Source organism: Dioscorea cayenensis, chromosome 20, assembly GCF_009730915.1.
Source record: "Dioscorea cayenensis subsp. rotundata cultivar TDr96_F1 chromosome 20, TDr96_F1_v2_PseudoChromosome.rev07_lg8_w22 25.fasta, whole genome shotgun sequence".
Lineage (NCBI taxonomy): Eukaryota > Viridiplantae > Streptophyta > Magnoliopsida > Dioscoreales > Dioscoreaceae > Dioscorea > Dioscorea cayenensis.
This window is the reverse complement of record NC_052490.1, coordinates 18,823,647-18,829,581: the sequence shown is the minus strand read 5'-3', so window position 1 is coordinate 18,829,581 and position 5,935 is coordinate 18,823,647. Positions and strand designations below refer to the sequence as shown.

At 35.4% G+C, this 5,935-nt stretch overlaps 1 long non-coding RNA gene across 3 annotated transcripts; it reads left to right on the top strand.

Moving 5' to 3' along the window:
• Positions 1 to 5,455, top strand: LOC120251866. 3 transcript variants are annotated; one of them, XR_005533510.1, is made up of 6 exons: positions 1 to 372; positions 627 to 759; positions 853 to 912; positions 1,023 to 1,233; positions 2,724 to 4,151; positions 5,367 to 5,455. It is a non-coding gene; the product is annotated as an uncharacterized LOC120251866 (long non-coding RNA). The 3 variants fall into 3 exon arrangements; XR_005533509.1 differs by lacking the exon at positions 5,367 to 5,455 and having other exon boundaries at positions 3 to 372; positions 2,724 to 3,653; positions 4,027 to 4,439; XR_005533508.1 differs by lacking the exon at positions 5,367 to 5,455 and having other exon boundaries at positions 3 to 372; positions 2,724 to 4,439.
• Positions 5,456 to 5,935: the final 480 nt, after the last annotated feature.

Here is a 5,935-nt window from a genome sequence, read left to right as displayed (position 1 = left end):
TAAACATGTATGTTGGTCAATGTATACAACCTGAAATCAAACATTTGAAATCCTTAGACATTAGTGCTTGATTGCAGTCTAGTTCTCAATAGGGATGGAAAGCAGCTCAGTGATTTCCCACGCAGTGACGTTTTGGCTGTGAGGCCGCCATGCTCGTGGACTGCGGATGGACGTGTTCCGCGGAGTGTTAAGTGAGAGAGGCGGCGGTGGAGCTCAGAAAGGCCCATAAGGTGTTCGAGCAGGTTGGGAAGAAGGGAATTGAGGAGGGGTGGCTCCTCTGGAGGCCAAGAAAATGAGGATTTTGAGAACTGCCCCCCTTTTGTGATCTATGCTATTCGGCGGCTTGTTCATGGAGAGTCTTCTTCCGGAGAGGTGACATAATATGTAGACAGAGAACAAAGAAGAGATTTTGATCAGATTATTTTTGAACTCAATTAGTTTTATTGGTTATGGATTAAAATTTCAAGTGATTAATAATTCACGAGTCTGATTTGAATCATCAAGCATTTCTTTTTAATGCTGTTAACCCTAGAAAGCTTTGTTCTTTGACCCTGCCGCTGAGTGGAAATATTGAAGTGTAGCTAATTAGCTTTTTCTTGACAATTTTGGTTTGATTTGCTTTGTAGTGTGCTAGACAAGGGTTTGCCCTGTGTCTTGCAGCCAAGGTTGGGATAATTCCTACTGTTAGTGTGGAAGTGTTGAATCAGTGACGAAACTGATTGAATATGAGTAAGGGTCATGGCCAAGATGGAGGGCGAGGTATGGTAGCAGATGATACTACAATTTGAATTAACTAGTTAAGCGGATGCCTTTCTAGTGACATTTATGGTTTTTCCTTTATTGAACGGCAAGATGCAAGGGAGTATGGGTCACTGGAGATATCTGTGTGAATCTCTGTAAATCGGCTTCTCTGTAAGTTTATGTGCTTTTCCTCTATTGTTGTGTTGTTAATGTGCGTGTATTGGTAAAATATTTTGAGGCTGAAAAGTTTTTACTCCGTAATGCCTTATTTTATTTCACAGTTTCCTGAAGAAGCCGTGTAAAATCAAGTACTTGGAGCTCCTGGCATGCGAGAGTGGTTTGAAAATGCAACTGATACTGGGGATCCGGATATCTTTTCTTTGGTTTTAAAATTGCAGGAAAGATGACATGGTTGGCAAACTATTGCTGTCTGTTTAGTCAAACAGCTTCTTTGTCCGAGATCATCTTTCACACCTTGCTCCCTGCTTTGAGGTAATGCTCCTAGTCCTTATAACATACAGTTGTTTTTTGATGGATTGCTATTGTTACAACACTTGTCCAGGAGTAAGAATGTTTGCTGGCTTGATTATTAAAAAAAATTGTAGAATTTTTCTGGTACTAATCATTTCGTAGATGCACTAACATGTTCCGGAAGTCATATTTGTTCCTAACGGCTTGACATCTATTGGTTTGTGACATACTGAATGGCATTTCCAGATGGGCTTGAGAGTTTTGCCTTGAGATCATGCCAAAACATTTCAAATTTTCTATCATGTTTTAGTATAAAACAAAAACATTATATATTATCTCGAACGGTTCAGACGCAAGCCAGAGAGAACTGAAGGCTTTTTAGCATTTCAAATATTTGTAGAAAATCTCATTATTCCATCAAAATTCATTGGCATATAGAAGAAATGGTCATTTATCTAGTTCATAGTTACCAGATTCTCTAAGTCGTCCACCGATCTTCGATCTAGATCGCTCATACCCAATCGGAGTTTGTTTTCGTTCTGAATCGATTGGGTACCCGATCTGAGTCGATGAAAGAGGCATATCATAATTAATTAACCGTAGATTTTATAAAAATCTATCTAAATAGTTTTTTTAAATAGTTATAGATAACGCTGCAATTAATTAGGTTTTAAAAGTTATTATAGATAAAATTGTTATCTATTTTTAAATCTAGTATAAGTTTTTAAATTATTTTCTAATATAAAATTTTATTACATAAAATTTTAACCTATACATTCTTTAAAATTGCAATAAAATTAGTTCTTTAAAGTTTGCTTAATTCATTTTTTAACTTTAATTATAATGTTCTTTTTTTATTTAATGTTATTCGTATGCAATTTTTGGACAAGTAATTTTCAATCGTATCTTGAATCGAATTAATCGTACCAACTAAGCCTACCCCCCACCGTATCGGATACACTACAAGCATCGTTTCTTGTATCCGTACCCGTCTCGCGACTTGGATTGTACCACGTTTCTAGTAACTATGGTCTAGTTTTATCCTACTTTTGTCTAATATGTATATTGCTTTTGACAATCTGGACAAATGATGACTATTCTTCTAGAGGGTGAAACATATGTTAATTCTGAGAATAAATATTTACCAAGCCTCCTCTTTGATCCAAAGACACCTGTTTGAAACAGAGGGGATGCAATTATGATTGAAGTTGTTTCAGCTTATAGATCAAGGGTTCTGTTTAGTGCTTTTTTAAAAGTATTTTTACCATTAAATCATGAGATGTAACAGGTGGGTTTTATGTAGTGCTAGCTGATTTTTAATTGCTGTACCATCAATCGATTTGTAAGTCACCTTGACGTCATTGCGCATCTAAACCTGGACTTATTATGTATAAATTTTGTTTGTTTTTGTTAGAACTACTTAAAATTTGGTTGCTATCATTTCTTTTAAATATTCTTATGTCAGAAACTTTTCAGAATGAAGATAAATGAATGTGCTTTACTTCCTCCAGGAAGAACAAGATTAACCAGAAGGGTGGCTGCTCTGAAGAAGTGACAAAGAATATCCGCACTTTCTGTGAGGTGTAATCAAAGAGTCACTTCTTATGTCATCTCACAACAGGAAGCATTTGGCATCTGATATTCTACTACTCCTACCAAGGCTGTCAGTCTCATGCATTCAGACTCTTCTCTCTCCAAAATTGGTCCTTGGGCTTGATTGTATCCTCGCAGATTCACAGCAATGGAAGATTTGATTGCATTACATGAACACAAACTGTAAAAGAGTTGGTTTCCGAATTCAAAACTGGTTCTGGATTCTTGTTATTTGTGCAAAACTTGACGAGCTTGTTTGTTGATGAAGGTGCAGTCACAGATAAACCATCAGACCAAGCCAGACAACAGATGAAAATTCAGAAATGAATATCCCAGAGGATGAATCTCCTGCGATGTCAGAAAATGCAGGTCTCTTGAAGGAGTGGGTGATAGGTACCATGCCATGTGTTTTAAAGAATTTTAGACTCAATTCCAGTGCGAAGTTTTTGCCACATTCTGAACTAGTGAAATTTATAGAAGCAAAGTTTAGGGTACAGACAGAAATTATGAAGTTTTTGGCTGTTCAGTGATTATTCTCTGCATCTCTAAGCATTGAAGTAACATCATTTGAACTGCAAGAGAAGTTTAAATGGCCAAAAGCAGCCACCTCGAGTGCTCTATGCGGAGTGTGCATAGAACTACTGATGCATTTTCTTAGGTGCTCAGAAAGGGGAAGTTTCACATTTGTTGTCAAATGGCCTTGAGCATAATGATCTTGGATCTTACTTTATTTGTTTCCCCAGCACTTTGTGCAATATTTTTTCTGTTCCACTTTATAGGCACTGAACAGTGAGGATGAAGAGGCATTTAAGAAATTGCAAACAATGGAATCAAGACTCTCCACTGAGGTATACATTTATTTATTCAGCCCTTTCTGCATAATGTTTGATATGTGACACTGTGTGTTGATTAGTATTGATCACCAGTTAATTTATCATCACAAGTGTAATACTTGAACAATCTTTTACAGATAAGTAAGATATCTGTACAAAATAGGTTTACCAAACAAACTTTCTGAATGATTGACAACCATTTAAGACACCATGAGATGGTGATGTTGGTGAACTTGAGGCAAATGTCAATGGTTATCAACCATTTTGTAAATCTATTTTGTAATACTATTTTATAAGAACATCATTATCCAGTTGAGTTCTCTGAAGCTGCATTGGAGCTTGTCATATGTTGCAAGAAGGCTTTACCGTATGTGTTCTATCTCAACAGAAAATCAGGTGATGACAATATATTCTTTCCTGGCGCAAGCATTTGTCAATTATCATTCTGTGGAGAACAGTGAACAACTTGTGTAGCGCATTGGAGCAATTTTATAGAAGATATTCAAGCAAAAGGTATGTCCAAGAGGTGAGGACTTACAGCTTTTGACATTGGAAACCCTTCTGGGGAAGAGTTTAAAATCCTCATCCTTTTCCCGGTGCAAAATGTTCTCTGGCTCAATAATCTACATTTTGCTGCTTAAATTTCCTGGTTGGTGGTTGCTTGGTACTCTGTTAACAGTGAAGTTGGTCCTAGCTTTGTTATATTTTTACCCTTTTTTATTATGTTACGCTAGAGCTTGTTGAGCCGTTTTGTGAGGCATTAAATTCACAGTGATATATTTATTTCTATTTATTCACCAACACTAGTTCCTCTTTTCGCTTTTCATTGTAGTTGGCAGGCATCAATTTTTTTTTTTTACTGTTTTTACATATTTGTACATCAACTTAATACGTGTAGTGTGTTTGGTGATTGTATGAATATTATTTGATTGCTGAATTACGAATTATTATTCTATATTATGTGAATTTCCTCGTAAAAAATTTTTAGGTATATTTGTGCTTGGACTTGGTTATTAGTGAGTCGATCTAATGAGACACTTGAAACAAGGTGAGATGAGTGGCAGTTTGTGAAGTACATTCTGAGTGAACTTGCTAACATGGCGAAACTATATAGGCCTTTAAAATGGCGAAACTATATAGGCCTTTAAAAGCAAACTAGATGCGATATTTGATGTATGCAAAAAGACTGTGTAGTGGAGAGAGCACAGTAATGTCATGTTTATATATTTTTTTAAAATTTCTTCAGCGACATAAAAAAGTCATCTAGAGTGTTTATCAAAGCATATAGTTAGTTGTACGATTCTCCAATTGATGTATTACAATGCTTGTCCAAGTCGTTTCGTGTAATATCTTTATGTGTTGGTATTATGTTAAGCTTATTTTTTCAAAGATGGTTAGTGTATCATCCCTTTCATATGCAAACTAGATGCAATATTAGATATATGTGGGCAGGCACAAGGTAGTGGAAAGAGCACAGCGATGTTGAAACTATATTTTTTTTTAAAATGTCTTCTTTTTTTTTTTTGTTCACCTTTGCGACATAAAAAATTCATCTGCACTGTTTATCAAAGCATAAAGTTAGTTTTATGATTTTTCAATTTATGGGTTATAATGTCTGTTTAACTCATTTCCTGTAATATCTTTTATGCCTTGGTGTTATTACTTATTTTTCTAATGATGGTTACTGTATCATGCCTTTCATTTTTTTTTTACTCGTATGTCTTGCAGACCTTATTCATGTCTTCTCATCTGTACCAAGAGATCTCAATTTTATAGATCACACAAGTGATATTGAATGGAAGGAGCAGGCACACTTTTTATACTTCTTGAATGTCCTTGAGTTTCACTTGTTTAATTTCCTTCTCCAACCAAAATTCCTAATACATTCTGGCTGGTCATGAAGGGTGCAACCAATTGTAGTTGACCCAGGGATTTATGTAGGTTGAAATTGGTCTCTTCGTAATCTTTGTGTCTAACTAATTAATGCCTCTGAGATTTAACATGTTTGTTTGATAGCTTGCCTGCTTTGATATATAGTTAATTTTATATTCTATTGCAATGAAATTTGTTATAATTTTGCCATCAAAATGAGTCCTGAATGAGTGTTAGCTTTAAGGGAGGAGCATCATCCAAGCTTTGTGTCTCTTGCAGTTTATCTGATTGATTTTCGTTATTATTGTTGTTCGTTAATTTTTATCAGAATTTTCATTTTCTTGTGGATACAATCTTATAATTGATGGCATCATTGTGGTTGATTGAAAATGTGAAGTAATATTTTCAAAACTTACATGTGTGGG